This window comes from Toxorhynchites rutilus, chromosome 3 (assembly GCF_029784135.1).
Source record: "Toxorhynchites rutilus septentrionalis strain SRP chromosome 3, ASM2978413v1, whole genome shotgun sequence".
NCBI classification, from domain to species: Eukaryota; Metazoa; Arthropoda; class Insecta; order Diptera; family Culicidae; genus Toxorhynchites; species Toxorhynchites rutilus.
Genome location: NC_073746.1, coordinates 324,796,843 through 324,819,704, shown reverse-complemented (window position 1 = coordinate 324,819,704; position 22,862 = coordinate 324,796,843). Strand labels below are relative to the sequence as shown.

At 39.3% G+C, this 22,862-nt stretch overlaps 1 protein-coding gene across 3 annotated transcripts in view; it reads right to left on the bottom strand.

Moving 5' to 3' along the window:
* The window catches only part of LOC129779694 (high affinity cGMP-specific 3',5'-cyclic phosphodiesterase 9A), a 446,325-nt gene that overhangs the window by 315,873 nt on the left and 107,590 nt on the right, over nucleotides 1–22,862 (bottom strand). The window lies entirely within an intron of this gene.

The following is a 22,862-nucleotide window of genomic DNA, read 5'->3' as shown; positions in this document are numbered from 1 at the left end:
GTGAAATCTGAATTTCGAAGCAAAGCTCTGAATTCGGGATATAAAATGTAAAGTGTGAATTTTGTAACAAATTTATGCTCCTTGAACCAAAAATAAATATCTAGAATGTGAGATTTTAGAATTCTTCATTCATAATCGAAATAGTGAGCCGCTAGAAGGGGAATATGAAGTTGGGATTGGAATCTGAATAACGAAATAAGGTGTCGGAAATCTACAGTCTAGCATTCAGCGGGATCAATAATATGTAAAGGGTGTTTCACATCAAATTGCATCACGGAAAAAACGCTGTAGAAATTTAATTTTTAGGAATTATATCTTCAGCTTTCGCTTATAATCAGATAAGAGTGTATAGATCACGTTGGCCACGCTTCACTGTCAATTTTTCGTAAATTTGGAAAAATGTCGTCGAACGAAAAAGAGCGTAGTGAATTAATCCTGTGCACTCATTTCGAGAATCCGGAGTTGTCACATCGGGACATCGGTAAGATGCTGGGAATCGTCCAATCCACGGTCAGCAGAGTACTAAAACGATACTTCGACAACCTAACCATCGACCGGAAGGTGAAGAACGGCAAAAATGGATGCTCCGTCAGTGAAAAAGATCACAAGCGCGTAGTTAAGCAGTTTAGACGTGATCCGAGAAGTTCGTCGCCAATAAGCTGAATTTGTCAAGTTCATTCGTCCAGCGGACCAAGCAGCGGGAGGGCCTGCGTACATACAAGGTTCAGAAGGCTCCTAACCGCGACGAAAGGCAAAACATGGTGGGGAAGACGCGAGCCCGGAAGCTGTACACCGAAATGCTGACGAAGCCGCATTGCCTGGTAATGGACGAAGAAACCTACGTCAAAGCGGACTTTCGTCAGCTGCCGGGCCTGTTGTTCTTCTCCGCAGAGGACAAATTCAGCGTTCCGGAGGAGATTCGCAAGCAGAAACTATCCAAGTTTGCCAAAAAGTACATGGTGTGGCAAGCGATCTGCTCTTGCGGAAAGCGGAGCGCCCCCTTCGTGAGGACCGGCACGGTAAACGGGCAGGTTTACCTTAAGGAGTGCCTACAGAAGCGCTTACTACCACTATTGAAGCAGCACGAGGGCCCGACCATCTTCTGGCAGGATCTCGCTTCGTGCCACTATTCTAAGGACGTGTTGGAGTGGTACGAAGCCAACGGGGTCACCTTCGTGCCAAAGGAAATGAACCCGCCCAACGCGCCGGAGCTTCGCCCAATAGAGAAATATTGGGCGATTATGAAGCAGGCCCTCCGGAAGAACCCAAAAGTTGTCAAATCGGAGGCGGACTTCAAGAGAAAATGGATTTCTGTTCAAAAAAAACTACAACCTGACGTTGTACAGAACCTTATGGACGGGGTAAAGAGGAAGGTGCGAGCATACGGGCTTGGGCTCGAAGTATGAATGAAAAGAAAATGCCAAAAGTTGTTTAATAGTTTTTATTTTACTGTCTAAAATTTACAAAAGGATCGGTCTACTGGGCGAATTTCTACAGCGTTTTTTCCGTGATGCAATTTGATGTGACACACCCTTTATTCTAGGATACCAATGAAAGTATGGGAAAAAATCGAACTTAAACTTCAAAAAGTTACCCCATACAAAATGTTCACCACCACTTGAAAAAACAATCTATGCAAAATTTCTATCGGTCTTAAGGGAGAGTGGTGCACAGTGTTCGACGATTGAGTTTTTGAAAACCGAAAAATCACCCAGGGGGTGGGGGGGTGATTTTTTAGTAAAGGAAATCGCGGTTTAAAAAAAATTGATGTCAAATGTCTTAAAACTGCATAAAACGTCGAGATCTACTATCATTTCGAAATATTTTTTTGTCAAAAATCGATACTCTGGGGCTTGGTTTTTGCGGAATACAATACAAAACGTATGGTGCCAATGAAAATAGTTATCTCGATTTTTCATTCGGAGCATGCTGCGAAATGTAAGAAAAAATAATACACCCATACCTCGCTTTACGGCGTAGATTGGTTCCATAAAATTTGACCGCAAAGCGAAAAGCCGTATAAGGAATCAATTATTATAAAACGAATTCATACAAATTCAATCGGATCGGTTCCAATTTTAATTAATATGTAACATGGTTTATCATTCAGGGTGCACCAGTGGCCGAGTGGTTAGCGTCTCACATTATCATGCCGGGTGTTCGGGTTCGGTTCCCGTTCTGGCCTGGGGGATTTTTCGTCAAAGAAATTTCCTTCGACTTGTACTGTGGTCACGCGTATTCTAGAGCTTGCCCCTCGGAATACATTCAAGGCATGTTATTTGGCTAAAGAAAACTCAACTAAGTATTAATAAATGACGCTAGTTAATGCATACGTTGAGACAGCAAAAGTTCTACAGTGAACGTGAACGCCATTCAAGAAGATGAAGATGGTTTATCATAGTGGTTCTGTATATCGACATCCAAAAAAGTTTTTCGATGTCGATATAGGCCGATCGATATGTCGATCATTTTAGGCCGTAAGTCGAAAACGTGCCTTAAATGAAGAGGGCCGTTATAGTGAAATGCCGTATAAAGAACGGCCGTATAGTGAGGTATGGGTGTATACCCAATGCAAAACGTTAGCTCAATCGGACTTAATTTATTAATGTCGCTGACTTTGAATTTTGAGTTTTTTTTTAAATCGAAAAATCACACCAAACCGAAAAATTTTCAAAAAATTTGTGATGTCAAATGTCTTTAAATTGAATGACACTTCGAGATTTATAGTGATCTCAAAAAGAAATTGTAAGACGTTTCGTGCAATTATAACACGTTTGGCTATGATTTTTTTAAACTCCGATTTCCGGTGATTTTTCGATTTTTAGAGAACTCCAAACGCAAAACGCGTGCGACACTAGTAAATAAAGTCCGATTGAGCTGATATTTTGCGTAGGGTGTTATTTCGAGGTTGTGAACATTTTGTATGGGGTAACTTTTTGAAATTCGAAATGATCATTTTCATTGGCACCCTAATGTATACACAATCCGAAACTCTGGAGTCTGGCATCTATATATTTCTTGAATGTAGCATCTAAAATACGAATTTAAAACTAGAGTTCAATTATGTTTTGACGAATGTGATTGTCGAAAATCCGTAAGAAGTGAGAGTTTTTAGAACGTGAACAAACAATAAATCAATATAAATTCATTCTCTTGTCGTTTAACCCTTTCACTACGGCAGTGCGCTCCGTCGAAATGCCCCCGCTAAACGGAGCACTAGACCGAAAAGTATGCATATTGCGCTGCTGTGCAGTATCACCCTGATGTTGTCTAAAGACGACGCTCGTAGCGAAAGGATTAATTAACATCCGATACCGTTGCGGGCATTGCTGTCATTAATTTTTAGCGGGAACTTGTACAATTTACAGTAATCCTGAAAGTTATATGAAAACAAAACACCTTTTACAATAGTACGATGAATTACAGTATCATCTATATAGACAATCAAAACGATAATCCTTTGTGATTTTGTGTATATTCCAACTCGTGAAATTTCATGAAGAACTTCGATTCCGTAAAAACATTTGATTCTAAATAATACAAACACAAATATTGATCTAATTTAATCGGTCATATATCCTAAGACCAACGCAATCAATTGATGAGATGTGCAAAACACCTGATTGGCATGAACGCTTAGGGGTAGTGGGGGCAAATTCGTCATGGGGGGCAAAGGCGTCACCTGCTTGTTTGGTAGTATAACTATTGACTATTGACACATAGGTACATAACGACTTACAATGTTCTGTTCACTAAAGCTAATATACCTCATCACGTTCTGCTCTTGAAGAAGTTCCTTTTGTGGCTTTGACCCTGGAAAAATATGCCACAAATCAAGTTCATTATGCGGAACGTTATGTGTTTCTTACAACGTTTCTGTATGCATGAGAAAATTTGAATTGAGACTCTAGGTGAATAAACCAAGCTTATTTCATACATGTACCTACTGTATCGAATACGATTTGAACAAATTAGGACGAAAAAACGCTTGAATCTATCCCATTTAGCTTGATATGTGCGAGTGACCACTTTACCTCCAAGCAAAAAAAAAATCGATTTTTCACTTTTTCTCTAATAATGAAAAATGTACTATTCTGAATTTTTATAGTAAAAGCTGTATGTTATCTTGAACAACAATGAGTTGAACTATAATATTCTTAGAAAAACGGAAATCGTAGCCGTATATGGACGCTGGAAATGGACATATTCCTTAGGGTGACCACTATGCCCCCACTTCCCCTATTGTTTTTTGACTTTTAAATTCTGTCAAATATATACCAGGAATTTGCAATTCAACTGATGAAAACATCGAAAAAATAAAATGATGCGCGGAAATCATGAATTAGGTTTGAGAGAGCTAGCCCGTGAATTAAATATTCGGTTGGGGAAAAAGTTATCCATTATTTTCTCGGTAGCTAGCTTTAGTGATCAATATCTCGCGTAATATAGATCATACAATTTCAAGGTTTAGGTCCGTTATAAAGGTGAAATTTCACACTAAAAAAACCTTTTGCTGGTTTTTGTTTGTTCCATTCAGTTGTGAGTTACAGGGTGTTAACAATGGAAATCAACAAAGAGAAATCACTTACACTTTTTCTTTTACAAAGGCGAAACTGCAAGCCATGCCGCAGAAATTGTGAATGGTGTTTATGGTGTCGATAATGCAACAATGAAATACCATCGATGGGGGTGAAAATGTGTCAAAAAAGGTAGTTTTCGAACTTTTTGTTGAATAACTAGTGCAAATTAGAGTGAAACACCATTATGATCACGTAGAAATGTTCTCTAATGATGAACACTCGTAAGTGTTCAAGGAATGGTTGAATAATATTAATTTTTCACTGAACTACGATTAAATGAAAGTTGACCCAATATCACCACTTAGAGGGGGTGACAATGGGTCAAAGTAGTGAAAATTACTTTCTATTAAGAATTGTGTTTAGAAATCAATTTCTCAATAATTTCAAGATAATTTAACAACATGTAAGTGTCTTGAATGATTATTTGAGTTACGAAAATAGTGTCAATCCACCTAGAAGTGCGATGAAAATGTTTATATACAGCCATTCCATGTCAAACAGATATAGTGGTTCTCAGATTTTCGTAAAGAATGGTAGTTTTGTTCTTTTGTACATTAGACCCGTTTTTTTATCATTAGGGTTGCCCAAAAACTCAATTTTTTCCCTCTTTTTTCCAAAAATGACTTTTTTTTATTCATAACTTTTGAACTACTGTACCGATTACGATGATCTTCATATCAAATTAAACAGGTGACCATTTCCATTTTAGGGTGGTCCGAAAGATCTTCTTATTTTTCATTTTTTCCAAAAATTACTTTTTTCAAAAACTCCTAACTTTTGAACTACTGCACCGGTTCAGATGATCGACATATCAAATTAAAGTCAATTAGGTAGTCTCTTTTCGACAAATATTATACTTGCAGTAATTTTGGATTTTGGTCTTGTAATTTTTGATTGTATTTTTTGACAGTTTACATTGTCTCGGAACCAAGAGCGTTTTTTTATATTCTTTTATTTTTTTCAGATTTCAGTTTTGATTTTTTCAAAATGAACCGATGGTCCAAAAAATCATTTTTCCCTTTTTTCCAAAACTGATTTTTTTTAAATTCATAACATGTAAATTACCGAGCCGATTCAGATGATCGATATACTAATTTGAATCCACATGAAATACCTCATATGCAAAAAAAAAATGGATTCTAGTCGCGTAGATGTTGTCCAGTCGCATAGGAACATTGAACGAAAACTGAAAACATGTTAACTTTGAAAAATCACTTGAAAACGAAAAAAAACACCTCTCTGATATTTGGATATGTTATGTGAAAAAACCTCAGCTTTCAAGGAAAAAATATAAAAAAGGCAATTTTTGAATACAACTAGAAAAAGTGTCGACTGGACTGGACAGGATGACTGGATCGTTCGTTGGAAAAAGTGTATAGCTTCAGGTGGGGCTTATCGCCTTCAATAATATAAACTTAGATGACAAATAATGCATTTTCTTTGTACACATGAAATCCCGGTATATATTTGACAGAATGTCTATATGAATTTTCAGAATAGAAGTGGACGAACAAAACAAATGTGCGTATTTTAAAAAACCAGAAATAAATATATACAAATATTTGTCAATAAAGAAACTAATAATAATATTCGAGTATTAATTATTTTCTTGTGATTGTTTTCCAGTAAATGTGTTTCGGATACACGATCTTCTCCTTATTAGCACTAACGTTCCTAGAGAAGCTTTGACTTAACACGCCTTGAATATAGCAATCTTTTCGGGCCTGAACGAAAATAAAATTAGAAGCAGCCGGCATGATATGCTTAACGCTAACTACTCAGTCATGGTCACTATGGTCACTATGGTCACGTTTTATATTTGAGAATCTCATAACTCGTTACTTGGCAGATTTCGAGATCTTTTCAGAAATTATTTTTTCATCAAAAAAACTTATCTTAGTCAGAATGATAACCGTGGAAAATACCTAGTCTCTTATATCGAGAGCGTGGGCAAAATCGAATGAAGTATTTCTCAGATCATCCTGGGTGGAATTACCCAATAGATTCCTCATAAAACCAATAAAACGTTATCATTAATTCAAATGAACAAATCCACTGAAATCAATTGACAGGGAACAACTTTCGAAACATCTTCACCGCCCTTTCACAGAAGTTGAAAAAGCAGTAACATACACTCCGGCAAAAGTTTGAAACCTCCACCCAATTGGCTCAATTAAAAGGCATTTGTCGGGCGGGGCTCCGGAACTCTGTCCGAACTAATGAACATTCCTTAGAAATTCTTACGAAATTATCTCGATGAGCCGCTGGAATCGCTCAATATTCATCGAACTGCTTGAGCAGCAGCGGCAGCGGCAGCGGCAGCATCGACAGAGCAAAGTCTTACACCCTTGGGTAATGAGAGCCAATTAAATCTATCCGCGCTCATGTTTTATACCCGGGGGTTATTTGCGTGCAGCATCAGCGTTGAACTGAGCGGGGAAACAACAGATGCGCGACGTCAAATCAGGCAGCGAGATGGGGAAGCTGATAGGAAGCAAAAAAAACAAAATTAATTTCCCCTCCAAACAGCTGTCGTTTCGTGGGGGAATGCTACCGACAAGCGAAACAAACAACTTTCCGATAAGTACCCGCGCTCCCACCCGCAGCTTCCTCTCTCTCTCTCACCGTTTCTCGTGTGTTGCCATGGATGATGAATTGGACCGAATGACGAAGGTCAAATTTCTCAATTCATCGAATCCGTGGGATGATGAAATACGAGGGATTGCTGGTCCTGTAAAAATTATGATAAATAGTTTGGATGTTTCATTTTTGTTGAAATATTACGGCCGTCCGTTTCGCTGAAAATGCTCAATCATTAAAAGTTTGTTTTTTTTTCTCAACGAAAGCCATGCAACCCCATCATCCCTTCCAAACATGGAAACGCGTTGTAGCTTTCATTCATCGCGTATCCAACGGAACCAACTGAGCCCGAGATCACAGAGGTATTCTATTAAAATTTATTGACACGTTGACATTTTGACACTTGATTCCTCTACTGGGAACTTTTCGCCCTCAACTTCTGACACCATAACAACGTTATTAATTATCCACTTTCGTAAAGGTCCCATCCCATAATAGCGAAACCTCCAATTTTACAACAACCGCTCCAGTGTCTCTGCGTATCCTGCCTCCCGTCCCATCCCAACTCCGTAAATAGTTCCCGAGCGAGTGTATCCTTCAAATTTTGGAACTGGAAACCATTCGCCGATAGGACCGACCGTACCGTCGCTTGCTTGTCGAAAGTTAATTTTCTCTCACAACCTTCGGTGTGTTATCCGGTTTATGGGGAAAGTCGCTTGAGCTCCTCATCTGCCAACCGATCCCATTATACGAGGAAGCAACAGGCGCGCTTCTGCTCCGGGTTTCTCGAAGCCGTTGGTAAGCGGGCAACGTCTTTTAATAAGATTCATAATCTCATTTCAGACGAATTCTTTCTTTCGTTGGGTATGTGTGTGCGCATGTATGTGCGTTGGTGTCTGTGGACTCCGTAAGCTCCGGCTGAGGAATATGTTGAAGCTGAACGGTGTGTGACAAGCAGAAAGTAGATCTTTATTTCATTCGATATTTTTTCCTCTTTTCTCAGGAATTCATGTCTTTTTGCAGCGTTCGGATGAAAAGATATTCACGAGCAAATTCGCTGGAGAGCTGGGGAACTGGAGTCGTTTTTATTGAATTCAAACAGTTGTTGGAGGGCAGCGAGGACGCTGTGGGTGGGTGGGCGATGAAGAAAAGCACAGTGTAATAGGATTAGAAGAGAAGCTGAGCATGGCAACCATCGGAGAGTGGTTGGTTCGGGAAAATGCTTCAGTTCTTATAGCAGTGATTAGTTCGAGTTAAGATTTATTAGGTTGTCGAGAGTTGGGATGATCTAATCGAATCTGTCGGATTATTGAATTATTGTTGAGTTTGAGCCTAAACCTGAGTTTATCACACATGGTTAACTTGGCTATTCAACACTGATTTTCAAGTGCCCTTCAGATGGGAACCGAGTATTATATTCGTTTACCCAGAAGGTCGGCTGGGCAAAGTCATTCTTCCGACGTTTATTAGTTATACGATCACCATCGTCATTCTTTCCTCTTGGTATATATGAACCCAGTTTCAGCGTAACCAAATCACTTACGATGGTGATATTTTCTCATTCAATAGAAACTCTACGACGAAAACCTCCCTAGTAGACTAGATGCTTATACCTAAGACATGACCACATTGTTGAAGTAGGACTACAAAATAGTTTCAGTCAATTCGCTTGATAGAACTAAGTGTATTATTACAGAGTGAAACGAAATTTGAAAATTAACTCTTCAAGAGTTTGTAGTTTGTATTGTCGCGTGGGATGCACCAGAAGCCACAGTCAACCGTAGATTTTCCGGTTTCCTGACATCCACATTAAAAAATGTACCCCCGTTCTTTAAAAAATAACTACGCCCTCGAAGCGGCATGAACTAAAGCACAATTGCAAGACTAAATTTTTGGTATCATTTGTATGAACTTTTCAGTTCGATACTTCACTGAGTTCAATTCTGTAATTACATATGGCGAATTTCAGCCTGCCTTTATTGATAACCTACTGCTCAAGCTGCATATCAATGGACACCAGTGGAATGAACAGCAACATCAGCTTGCCATTAAGTTCATTTTTCATTTGCATATTCATTTTGGTCGTGATATTCGTAACCTCGACATTGAAGATCATTGCGTGTTAATGAAAATCAACGCATAAAATTCAACGTCAACCAATTGAGAGTGAAATCGATTAATGGTGAAGGATGGCCATTCATCGCACAAAATTCTTGTTTTTGGCGACTTCGACAATGGAATGTATAGTATAACTCTTGCTATGTTTTATGAATCTACTCCCAATTAGCCGGAAATGACATACACATACACATACAGATGTGGTGTTGAGTTTCAAAAGAAGGCAATTCATCCGACACCGGAAAAAAGCGGTTGTGTCCCATTCATCCGAATTCCATTCACCCGAAACACGTTTACCCGAATGTAACGCATACCCGAATGACATTCACCCGAATGTAACAAATACCCGAATGCAACATATACCCGAACGGACATTTACCCGAATGAACATTTACCCGAATGAACATTTACCCGAATGCAACGTTTACCCGAATGCGACATTTACCCGAATGGGATGTTTACCTTCTTATGAAGAAGCAAAAATTCCGACAAATCAGTTTATTAGTTTTGTCGAATCTGCTGTTAGGAAGTTACGAAGTAAACTGACTAATTGTAATGAGGAAATTCGAAAAAGATGTTGAAGACTTCACTGTGTCATTTTTAGAAATTAGTGTAGGAACAATTGACATGCTGCCTTCTTTCCTTTCCGTATTGCTCTTTAAGACCAAGAGATCATTCAGAAATGAGCAGTATTTGCCAAATGATCCACTCATTGAAAAAATCGCTTTTGTTCGTTCAAATATGATTTTTCAGCAAACATTTCCCCCAGCGGTATGTGTTGCAAATCACGACACAAAAGAGAACGGGACAACTCTGCATCGGCTCGCACTTTATTGCACACCAGCATGCAAGCAAAGCTATCATATACGCTTTTGGTCAGAAAGCTTATTTTCTTCTTTGCCTCTAACATATGCATATCGATCTCTCCATGCATCATGAAACAGGAGGATCGTACGGACCACGCGAAGCGAAAGATTCATATTCAGCTAATGTAGCAGATCCTGATTTTTAAGTCTCAGAGAGTGCAAACTATATGATTATTTAGCTCGATAGAGGCTAAGGGAGGGTAGTCAGATTATATTTTCCATTTTTAACGCCGCTATCCCTTGAAATATGTATATTCATATAGACCGCATAGTTTTACTAGCAACACCGCTCCAGTGAGAAGCAAAAACTCTCGCGTTTTATCTCTTTTCCCATTCGCTGCTCTCCGCAAATGGTGACTGAATGATGACGTAATTTTTCTTGTATCATTTATTGCTTTGCACTTTTCTGTGCAGTGGGTTTCGCTATAGTAAAATGGGACGATATATGCGGTTCAAACTTGTATGCAGGCTTCGATGGTTGATACAGATCGGATATGCAATCAACAGTCTTCGTTCCTTTCTTAGTTTAATCACTAAATATTACACAAGTGATTACTGACATTCATACAAGTATCTGAATGATCCTCTCATATTTGGTTATATGTTCGTGAGAGTTTACTTGCATGACACATTGTGTATCATTCGATTTTGATCGAAATCCAAACACTGGAAATGAGCATGGGTTATGAAATATTAAATAATACAATATAATACAATGATCAAATTAAACAGGTAACTTTCACATAAATTGTTTAAATGAAAATGTGAAAAGAATAGATAAGAAAAAATGATACTCACGTATTTGCCGCCGCAGCGCAATTTTTATCAGGAGTTTATTATTTCGTGATGAAATTTATTTTGAGATCAATGTAATGGGGGCGAAGGAATCGAGGCGGCACCAAGCCGCCGAGGTGACGCAATCCGAGTAGGGCGCCGACCCGCCGTCGGAAGCTGCGGCCTCTCGCAAGCAAACCTGTGTTCCACCGATTGCCCGGGTTGTTTGAAACATAGGAGACGATCCTTTAGTCAGGTCCGACCGAGCGTTAGCGAGCGTCGGACTAAACGTATGCAGTCCTGGTGCATTACGTTTGCCCGGTTAATTATGCATGTCATGCATTTTGATTGCCTGGTTGCAAACGTGATGCACCAGATAAACGTATGGCGTCCGACGCTCGTAAACGGGCTGCGTCATCCATAAGAATGGATGGACTTAATAATACGTTATAAAACTGCATTCTTTCACTTTTCATTATTTTGAGAAGGATTTTATTCAATGCCAGTATTTCTCGAATTGTACTTCCCACGAGAAATACTTTTTGAATGGAAATGAATGTGTGAGACAAATATGATCTCTATACAACACTGATCAGAATTGAATATACAAATACAAATACAAATATAGTAAAATTTGTGTATTATTTGAATATATCCTTCTTTTGGGTAAGTGTCGCTTTCGGGTAGATGTTACATTCGGGTAATTGTTACATTAGGGTAACTGTCGCATTCGGGTAAATGTTGCATTTGGGTAAATGTTACATTCGGGTAATTTATGCATTCGGGTAAATGTCGCATTCGGGTAAGTGTCAATTCAGGTAGATGTTACATTCGGGTAGCTGTCGCTTTCGGGTATTTGTTACATTCGGGTGAATGTCTTTCGGGTAACTGTCATTCGGGTAAGTGGGTTTCAGGTAAATGTGACACAATCGAAAAAAGCTAATTCCTTCATTCGTGAATAAATTCTGATAATTTGTGGCACTGCACATGACATTGACAACACTTGAGTTCAAACAAAAAATGAAATCTTTAATAAACTTTAACAACATTACTCGTATTAGGCTGCTAGACGGAATCGGTTGAATGGCAAACGCGAGGATTGCCTCATACACACATTTTTAGTTTGGTTAGTGAGAAAATTCAGCCCTGAGGAAATCGATAGTGTAATTTCCTCGGAAATTCTAGATCCGTCTACAGATTAACTATTCACCCGTACTCTGAAATCCGATCGAGTCAGAATCACCCGAAATGATCACAATTCTGCATTCTTCAATCCGTTGGTCTCCGATCCTCTCTATGTTGATAAATCCAAGATGTGAGAAAGGTCTGCGGCATCGTTTTACGCAATATCTTTTAAGGTATACTATCCTTTATCGTTTTTTTGTCGAAGAGAGAGTTGTGGAAAAATGTGTCAGTCATTACAAAAAAACCTATTGTTGTTACTAGATAAATTCGAATAACGTATAAAAAAGACGTATTTTCGTGAGTTATTAAAAAAAAGTTTGCTTAAATACCTCAAAAACGGATTATTTGAGGTATTTTATTATTATGAACTTTATTATTTGAAATGACTATTGGAATCATATTATATCATCTGAAAAAGTTTATTCTTGAAACAGTAGAGGTTTGAAAAAAGCACTAAAGGTTAACTACGAAGTATTTTTTTTCCTGAAATGTCTTCATCTTGTAAGCATATTTTCGGTTATGACTTTAAATTTCCCTATACAATTTTTTTGGTTATTCAAGATTTAGCGTTAATTTTCATTTTCCTCACAAATTCCTATTAACTAGATCTTTATATTTTCTTCTTGGAGAGTTTATTTAACAACCAAAGGAAGCTGTTATTTTTTAAATAAGTTCACAAAAAAACACTTTTAGAACAAAATCTCTTAGGTCAAGATAACAATACAACTTGTGAAAATGTTCATTCTCCTATGCCAGCTATACCCAACATGCGGCCCACGTATAAATAAGCACTTCTCACCCACAAACTTAGGGGGAATTTTTTCATTCAAATGAAAATATCTTTGTGAAATCTTTGAAAAATACTGCATGGTGGGTTACGAATCAGCATTTAAGTCACTGTACGCCTATCAGTAATAGTACTGAATCAGAAAACAGGTCATGTTTTTGTTTATAAAACAGTTTTATCGTTGATAATTAGTTTAGTTCTGAGCGTATTTTGCATTCGAATTGAATCGTAAATTCTCCATAATTTTTTCGGCACGTTTTTTTTTTTATCCCATTTATTTATTTAAGGCTCATTAGCATTTTAGCTGTAACAGAGCCGAATTTTAATCGTGTACATGTCACATGGTTATCATATATCTATAATCAGCACATTACACAGTTGCCATTAAGCCAGTATTCCTTCTATACCATTGCATATGGTACATTCACACAGTAGCCATTTAGGCGTAAGAGTATTCTTTCTGTTCTTCCATTATCCAGTTGGACCACCGGACAGCGGAGACAGTTGATTGCTCATTGTCGAGTTATTAATAGAACAGCAGCCCGATGTGTCTTGCAGAGCAGAGCAGTTGTATGGATGAATCGATCTTATTTCGACCGTGGATCGATCTCCATCGCTGATGATTGTTGCGTGGACGTAGTTATTCTGTAACAACACAAAGATGGTCAATGAAGGCCCTGAGTTTTGAACTCACGATCGATCGCTTACTAAGCGAACGCGCAACCAATGTGGCTACGGAAACCCCCTTTTTCGGCACGTTGTACATTACGGTTATGATTAAAATTAACGAAAATTGAAAGAAAACACATTTTCCTGTCATGTCACCGGGGCTATTTAAATATCACTGCTAATCAGGTGAGCGTAAATCGGTCACTCGAAATACAAATGCAGCATTCGTTCTTCGGACAATATGGATAGAGAAAATATAGCAATCTAAGATCCTCTGTATTATATTCATTTAGTATAAACAAGCCATTCGCGATTTCAAATTTCAGTGTTTACAATTCATCAACCGTCTAGTGACCACACAGCAGCGAGGCTTTCGAAATTAGCTTTCTCAAGGCCGAGTGTTTAGTTTACTTCTCCAAATTGGTCTATTTCAAGGTTGGAGGCGAATTAACTGATGAATTTTAAAGCCTCTATAATTCAAAACATCATTATCATCATTCAAGTCGTCTTGCTTCAACTATCAGATAGCAGTCTTTCTCAATGCTAATGTCACACACAGCACGATTCTAAGTCACAGTTTTGCTCGATTCCAAGGAAGAATGAAAAATAGATATCGCCCAGTATGGGGCAATTTTCGGTGGGGCACTGCGTCGATTTGCATGCAGTTTGATGAAGAGTGCCTCTGTATTTCTGCATCTTAACATATTTGAATCTGTACTGGAATGTTAGTGTCATTTCTAAAACGCGAACTTTCGTTCGGGGAGCAAAGTATTGAGCGTTGTCGGTTGGGCAAATTGGTATGTCAATCACTTCATTAGAGTGATAAAAAATGTATGAGTAATGCTGGTGGCATATTGGCTCAAAACCTTGTTTCAATAGCTCAAAAGTGCCTCTAAAGCAAACTATTGAAATCACAAAAACCCTATAAATATGAGCACGTGTATTGTTCTGAGTACGTGTTTTGTTGTCGCGAGAACAATAATGAATCATGAATCAACCATATTTAGCTGCGTCTACAAAAAACCGCAAATGGCCGCTGCCGTTTCGATGCATTCTAAAAATCTATTTTATATTTATTTGTCTGAAAGGAGCTTCTATGAATTCATTATGTTTGGATTTTCATTGGTATAATGATGTTGTTTTGAATTATAGAGGCTTTAAGCTTTCTCAATGAATTCGCTTCTAGTCATTCAGAAGACGCGACGCGAGACAAGACAACACGTATTGTTCTTACTTATTAAACGAATTAAATTTTACCTTCAATGTCTACCGGTTTCGGACGCGAAGCTACCCATCTACGGCACAATGTCCGACTGATTACTTGTTGCCTTCGTACGTGTTGCGTAGTCGTCCGAAGAATGAAGAGACATGTTACTGTATTCTCAGCTCCGTCAAGTTGAACAAACACGATGTGATGGGGGGATCATCCTCATTCATCAGTGGCTTCTGGGAGTTGCTGATGTACATTGATTCCCATGCGTTAAGGTGTGAAGTCTTTCGGGCGTATTTTATTAGTTTTGCTTTCGTCCAATCGATGTGATGATTAACGCTGAGTGTGCCGCTATTGCTGATTCATTAGATTTGCTGTTGTCTACTACTGTTCTATGTTACTTTATGCGTACTTTTTTTTCGGCTTTTCGGCGAGTTTTCCCGATGTATACAGCAGGGCAAACTAGAGAACTCGGCCTTGAGAAATACCATTTGGAAAGCCTTGCTCCCGTCCGGTCGCTAGCTGGATGTCTGATAAATCGTTAATGACTTTTTTTTTTCCCAAAATATATATTTTATTAAGGCACATGTGGCGTTAGCCTGACGGGGCCGGGAGTCCAATATTTTGACAATTTTTGTCTTACAACTATGTTAGTAATATGTAACCGATTACTCGCGGTTGGCTCGAGGTTAGTATTACAAGTGTTTTCGTAATTGTGATGTTGCTGTCTTCAATCATCTGTACCTGTGCCCGACACGGGATACTTCCTATTGGGATGCAGCTGACCATTAATCAGCAACGCCCCCCTAGTCTTTACCCCATATCTAGCGTGGTGCGTCTTTCTCGATTCGAGGAATCCAGGATAGAATGGTCACTAGCCGGCGCAATCATCAGTGTAGAGTTGTCATGAGCGGTACAACCTTTGGCTCTTGTTGAATGATCAGTGGACTGCACAACCTTCGGCCCGTGCATCTGTAAAGAGTGTGTGTATGTATTGCCGCGACTAAGTAAAAGTTTATCGATCGGATAGGAGAGATATGAAACGGGGGCACAACGAAGGAAACATCATTAAACGTTGACATCGGCGTTTCTGAGGAACAGGTATAGATGAAGCAGAAGATCAGGATCCCGGCTACCTAAGATATCCCGGACGGGGATATCCGATTGTCTGCCTTGTGCTCTCAGTGCTCTAGAGAGCTGAGAGCGAGAGGCATGGATCCGGATACACGACCAGACAACATGCTCGATGTCGTGGTAGCCATCGTCACAATCACAAAGATTGTTTGCTGCGAGTTAATGACTTATTTGTGTTTTTTTTTCAATTGTTCATTCAAATTACGAGATTTTAATTATTGTTTCCGGGTTAAAAGTAAGGTGTTTTTCAGCATTGAGAGTTGTGTTCTTCGGTAGAAAACTGAAGATAAAAAATTTGTTTCGATGCTATTGCTTTCGCCTCTGCCCGCCACCGCACAATAGTTTCTGTTCGGATTTTCTGTTGCCGTTCTGCATCTTCTGAGATGTTTCGTTCTGCGTTGGAAATATAATTTTGCTAAGAGATACTAAGAAACTATTTGGATATTCAAGTAGATTAGTATTTCAGTTTCAGTGAAGCGAGCAATCAACAGTACATGCTTAGAAGTAATTTGACAATGACAAAGACAAATTGCTTCGCGAAACGTTCGCGCTCCTCACTCAGTGAAAGCATTAATTGTACACCAAGGTTTTTTTACGCGGTTTTCTTTTACGAGGTTTTTTCACGCGGATTTTCCAATTAAAGCGGTTTTTTTTACGCGGACTTTCCAATTAACGCGGTTTTTTTACGAGGTACGTATCCCCCGCGTAAAAAAACCTGGGTGTATATCAAAGAATTTTATTATTTAAAACCTTTAATGGTTTTTCTCGCCGGAAATAATTTCGTAGTTCTATTTTAACAATGCGTTTGTGTCCTGGACATCAACCTTATTTGTTTATTTTATTGCGGCCCGCGACACCATGACTAACACGTGTTTGTGGCCCCTATGAAAAAAAGGTTGAGTACCGCAGTCCTATGCCAAATAAGTCTGCAATGTCCCATTCAAAAAAAAGTCGATTTCGACTATTTCAAGTTTATTCTGACTGAAAATTATGCATTTGGCGTGGAACTGCTCTTCTATGAGTTCTAAACGTTGGTCAAAGTGTTGCTAATTATTTCTACTTGAACATTTCCTAACTCATCATTTAGATTCATTCTAGAAACAAAGTAAGTCGAAGACCATCGCCTCCGGATAATTGTTGTTACTTCCGAAAAACCTTCGGCAACTGCTAGTGTCAAGCCCCGCCGGCGATTAGGCGAGAACTTCCCAAACTTCCGTCAAAAACAATCATCAATTAAAAAGTTCCTGCTATCTCGTAATGGGTGTTTGGTAGAAACTTTCCGCCCGTAAGTGTCCGAAGCATTCGTTCGATCGAAACTTGTGTTGACCACTCTCACAGAAAACCCCGCACCAGAGGCCAAATTCTCCTTCCAACTCATAAAATCTTGATTTACTTCGAAGCTCTCGGGTTTCCATTTATACGGGTGTCGAACGTGAGGGGGAGCTCCATTGGAATCGATGAGGCTGTATTTGGTGGGGGCGTTTCGAAGGTTCTCATCAAAAACGGCAACTGAAAGGGTAAAGGGCTTTTGCGCTTGAAAATTATAGATTGTTCCGCGACTTGCCTGTCAAGCGTCATCCAAGTTATTTAGTTGAGAGTGAGGGAGAGAGGAGGGTGAAAAAGAATTGATGTTGACAGCTTGTCGCATCATTTGTTTTCGTGCTCATGCGACATTTAGGCTCTAAACCGTAGTAACTCATGTGTCAAAAAGTTTCGGTGCTTGCCCCATTTCTGCCGCTCCGACGGACAGAACACATACACTCCGCATCTATTGGGAGCAGCAAAAAAGGTTCGTGAATAATTCCAGCTGACAGAGGAAAACATTTTTCATATAATGCCGAATGTTCGTACGAATAATTTGCTCCATCTGTCACAGAGGATTGTAAATGGAAAAAAGAACGAAACGTGGCCCTTGTGAACAACACCCAACAATCTCGATGGCGTGTCCGGCTGGGTGCGAATGTAGATTCAAAAAAGTCAACATCTTCGGGACCAAACGATAGCACTCCAAAGCGATAATGATGAGATTTGCGATGATTACAGATCACCGAACGTTTGGATCCCACCAAATACACATCATTCCACAGAGCGTATGCCGGGAAATCTCGCCGCCGGGTGCTTGCTAATTTGGCTCGTTACACTTTTTTTCCGCTGACCACCCATTTGGGCTAGCCAGCCGCCCCGCCCCCGTTGGGCTTTCGATAGGCCCACCAGGGGATGAAGAGATTATCACGTGCACGACGAACTCACAGAGCGATCGTTTGACGCAGCTTTCGGTTGGGGAAGGCAGCGGAGGGGCGATTTTCCTCGAGGATTGCATAGAGGGAAGCTTTAATGGTAGCTCGCAGTCATGACCATAAATTTTGATGACACAGCATTAAGCGAGGGATGGCCCCCTAATGTACACGAGCGCAACATTGCTATTCATTCGTTTCTGTTCTCTTGTTGGGTGGGTTTTATAGCCATTCCGCAGGGTTGAAGTATTTGGATCATTTGATTGATAATAAACGAATTATCATAAACTATAGTCTTGTTTTTATTTCAAACGAATTCATTTTCACTAATTTTACGGAATCGTGTGAGACAACCTTTTTTGTAATGCAATACCCAATGTTTTGGCTACATCCTCTTCCCTGTTCTGAAGTTCAGTCCGATGGACTCCCCGTTCGTCCTTTTCCATGTACATATGCACATATTCCCATCAAAGCCATAGCCATCGCCCACCCAAAATTGGGTAACGACACCACACATTCCCCTACCCGTCCCCACCCCTCTCGACGCCACAATAAACGTGTCGGCTCCCTCGACTCCGAATCCCGCGCGTTGGTGAATTTATTATCTTTGCGAAAAGCCACACACGCACACACACACACACAAACCAGGGAAATAAGCGTTCGAACGTTGAATCGCTTTTCGACGGGGAGAAATTGAACTCCTGTGGGAGCCCTCCCCTGCTGAGGGGGTGGGGCGGAATATTAAGGACCCCAGCATGACACACCGAGACACACACACACACACATTATATTTACCGTCAAATAGAAATCATCAACAACAACAAAAATCAAGATAGAAAAAATATTATCATGATGTAGAACCGCTGTCACCGAAGAAATGCGACCAAGGCTGTTGTTGTGGTTGGGTGTATTGTTCTCGTCTCGCTCCCTTCCCCCCGTCACAACTGTTTTCTCACCGCAGAACGTGATTCGAATCTAGGAATTGCGTATTGATTTCATTTTCCTTGTTTGATTCGATATTTCTTGGGGACGACGGTACAGAAGTCCCCTCGCAGCCCTCAGTGTTTTTTTTTTTTTGTTTGCTCGCTGAGATGATTGAGGAAAGATTATGGAATAATCGCTTCCGTGATGGAAGGTGTCCCCGAAAAGGTATTTTCAGCTGATCGGCCAAAAAAAAGAGGTCGAATAATTGAGACGTGATTTACGTTTTTATGAATATCATTATCGTCGTTTTTTTTCTCTCGTAAATATTATACGCGTGAGAGGGCTTAGCAAGGATATAAGCTGAATGAGGCGATACGGCTGTGTCAATTGTCGCTCGATTGTATCTCGGATCAACTTGATTTGGCAGAATATTGGCATGAAGTGGCTGAATGATTGGATGGATGAATGATTATGAGATAAATTGCGCTATTGAAATATTTTTTACTCTCGACGCGTCAGAAAGTTAATTCAGGTGATTATAAAGAGTGTATCGAAAAGTAGTCTTAAACATTTAACAAGTTATTACACACAAACGGGTGAACTTTTTTCGTCGTGTAATCAGAGCACGCTTTGTTCACATGTCAAAAATCAAAATACAAGTCATTTAGTCGCGGTCATAAAGTTGTTTTCGAAATGTCGCGGATTGATTTGGAAACTAAAATGAAAATTCTGCACAATTCGTGCACCGAAAAGGGTATTATTACATACCACAAACGAGTGTTCTATCGAGGATCTCAGTTATAAATTAGTTCAGAAGAACAGGTCTGCATCTATTCGTGATTTGACCAAGAAATACAGAACCAGTGTTGGGATGATTCAGCGGGTTAAACAGAGACATGGTCTGAAGACCTATAAAAAGCAAAAAGTGAACAAACAAACACAGGAGCAGCAAGATCGCGCTGAAACACGAGCGCGAAAGCTATATGAGCGTATTTTGAACAATCCCAACCAGTTCCTTTTCATGTATGATGAATGTTTGACGAGCCATTTGCACAAAATTTCAGCAACAGTATGACACTAAAATCTTATTATTTCTATCATTGAATTCATTAACGTGTTTGTTTTTTTATATTTTAACTTTAAACAGATAAACAACACAACAACCACAATTATGAGTTGTTCATTACACCAATCGATCAACTACATAACAAAAAAAATTCTTTTACAGTAGAACTGTTTTCATTATTGTTCTAACGGTATATAAAATCAATATGGGAAAGTTGGAAAAGACGGACAGGACGGCATCTTACCTCTTACCTTTCTTTTTTTATGCCAAATGTTTTAAAATTGCATGACACATCGAGATTTACAGTTATCTAAAAAAAAAATTTTTTTTGTCAAAATAATTTTCATGTCGTAGCGGATCTGCCAGAACGAACTAAGCGTCATTTCAAAATTGAGACACGACAATAAATTAACCGTGTCATTCGGGTAGCTGACAACGGCTCCAACACGAAAATTCTGTGTAGCAGGCTGCGAAAAAGGCGAAATTGCAATTCGGGACATCCAAGCTGAGTTTGACAGCCAGTTTATATTATATGAAGCAAAGATAAACGAAACGAAAAGCAAAAAGTGGTGGATTTTAACAAGTAGTTTCACAACTGTAATGAATTGATTTTGATAATGGTAAGCGTTGAATGGAAGAATAATGTTCCACAGAGCTAATAAGATTGAAATATATACACTAGCGACATTAGAAACATCTTTTCGTTGCTATAGAAAATGACGCTTTCTCTGCGGCGGGAAAAATGAACACAGCTTCAGGAACAAAATTATCAATGAAAATCAAATTGTCCGTATCAAATGAAGATTTTGAGTAAAAGTGTAGCGAGTTTTTACAAGTGATAAAAAAATCGTGAGCGAAAACAGTGTCTAGTAATGATTTTTTTTCGCGTTTTTCAGGAGCCAATATTGGGAGAAAACGCAACATGCAATGTGTTTGTGGGCCTGGGAGATATTAGGCTGTCAAAAAAGTCCTGCGGTATTTCCGCGAGGTGTCGATGTAAGCGCGTAGTTCTAGTTGTATTCATTGTATCGAGTCATACTATAGCTTGTTGGAAAGGTATTTTTGCGCGCTATAATATAGTCCTTGACAGTGTTTTGTTTAGTTAAGTCGTTCGTGAGTTATAGTGTCGCAAATATGGAGCAAAATAAAGAGAAAATCCGACATATTTTACAGTACTACTATGACAAAGGCAAAAATGCATCTCAAGCTGCCAATAAAATTTGTGCAGTTTATGGACCCGATACAGTTTCCATTTCCATCGCACAACGATGGTTTCAACGTTTTCGTTCTGGTGTAGAGGTCGTCGAAGATGCGCCACGCTCCGGAAGGCCTGTCGTCGAAAATTGCGACAAAATCGCTGAATTAGCCGAGAAAGACCGGCATATTAGCAGCCGTAGCATCGGCCAAGAGCTGGGGATAAGCCATCAAACCGTTATTAACCATTTGAAGAAGCTTGGATTCACAAAGAAGCTCGATGTATGGGTGCCACACACGTTGACGCAAAAAAACATCTTTGACCGTATCGACGCATGTGAATCGCTGCTGAATCGCAACAAAATCGACCCGTTTCTGAAGCGGATGGTGACTGGCGATGAAAAGTGGGTCACTTACGACAACGTGAAGCGCAAACGGTCGTGGTCGAAGCCCGCTGAAGCGGCTCAGACGGCGGCCAAGCCCTCATAAACGGCCAGGCCAGGTTCTGCTGTGTGTTTGGTGGGATTGTCAAGGAATAATCTATTATGAGCTGCTTCCCTATTGCCAAACGCTCAATTCGGACCTGTACTGCCAACAACTGGACCGCTTGAAGGTAGGCCATCTTTGATAAACAGAGGCCGCATTGTCTTCCATCAGGACAACGCCTGGCCACACACTTCTTTGGTGACGCGCCAGAAGCTCCAGGAGCTCGGATGGAAGGTTCTTTTGCATCCGCCGTAGAGTCCGGACCTTGCACCAAGTGACTACCACCTGTTTTTGTCCATGGCGAACGAGCTAGGTAGTCAGAAGTTAGCCACAAAAGAGGCCTGTGAAAATTGGCTATCCGAGTTTTTTGCCAATAAGGAAGCGAGCTCAATAACAGGGGTATTATGAAGTTGGCATCTGGTTGAGAACAATTCATCGAACAAAACGACGCATATTTGACTTAAAACAGATGATTGTAACTAATTTAATGAAGAAATGAAAATTCAAAAAAAATACCGCAGGACTTTTTTCACAGCCTAATATATATATATATATATATATATATATATATATATATATATATATATATATATATATATATATATATATATATATATATATTTTATATATTTCAAATATTACTTATCTCACGAAAAAATATTACGTTTCAATGTTAAGGTGAAATTGAGATAGCCATTATATGTATAGTGGGGTCTAGTGGGGTCAAAATTGTGATTTTTGAAGATTTTACTTGAATTTTCACAGGAAATTGTTTATATCGATATTGCAGCGAAGTTAAGAAAGATAGAAGTTGGGTCTCAAAGAACAAATTGTAGAGTCGTTAGAAAGCTTTAATTTAATTGATAGTAACAATCAAGTTCAATATAATTTTTTATGTATTTTATGTATTTTATAATTCAGGTGCTCTGAAAATTATTTTATTTGCCAGTCTTGTCGAATATACTATTTCATGAAAATTCCTTACGTTTGAACCACTGAACCGAGAACCGATATCATACCAGCATATAAAGGATCAACTTTCTACGAAAAATATT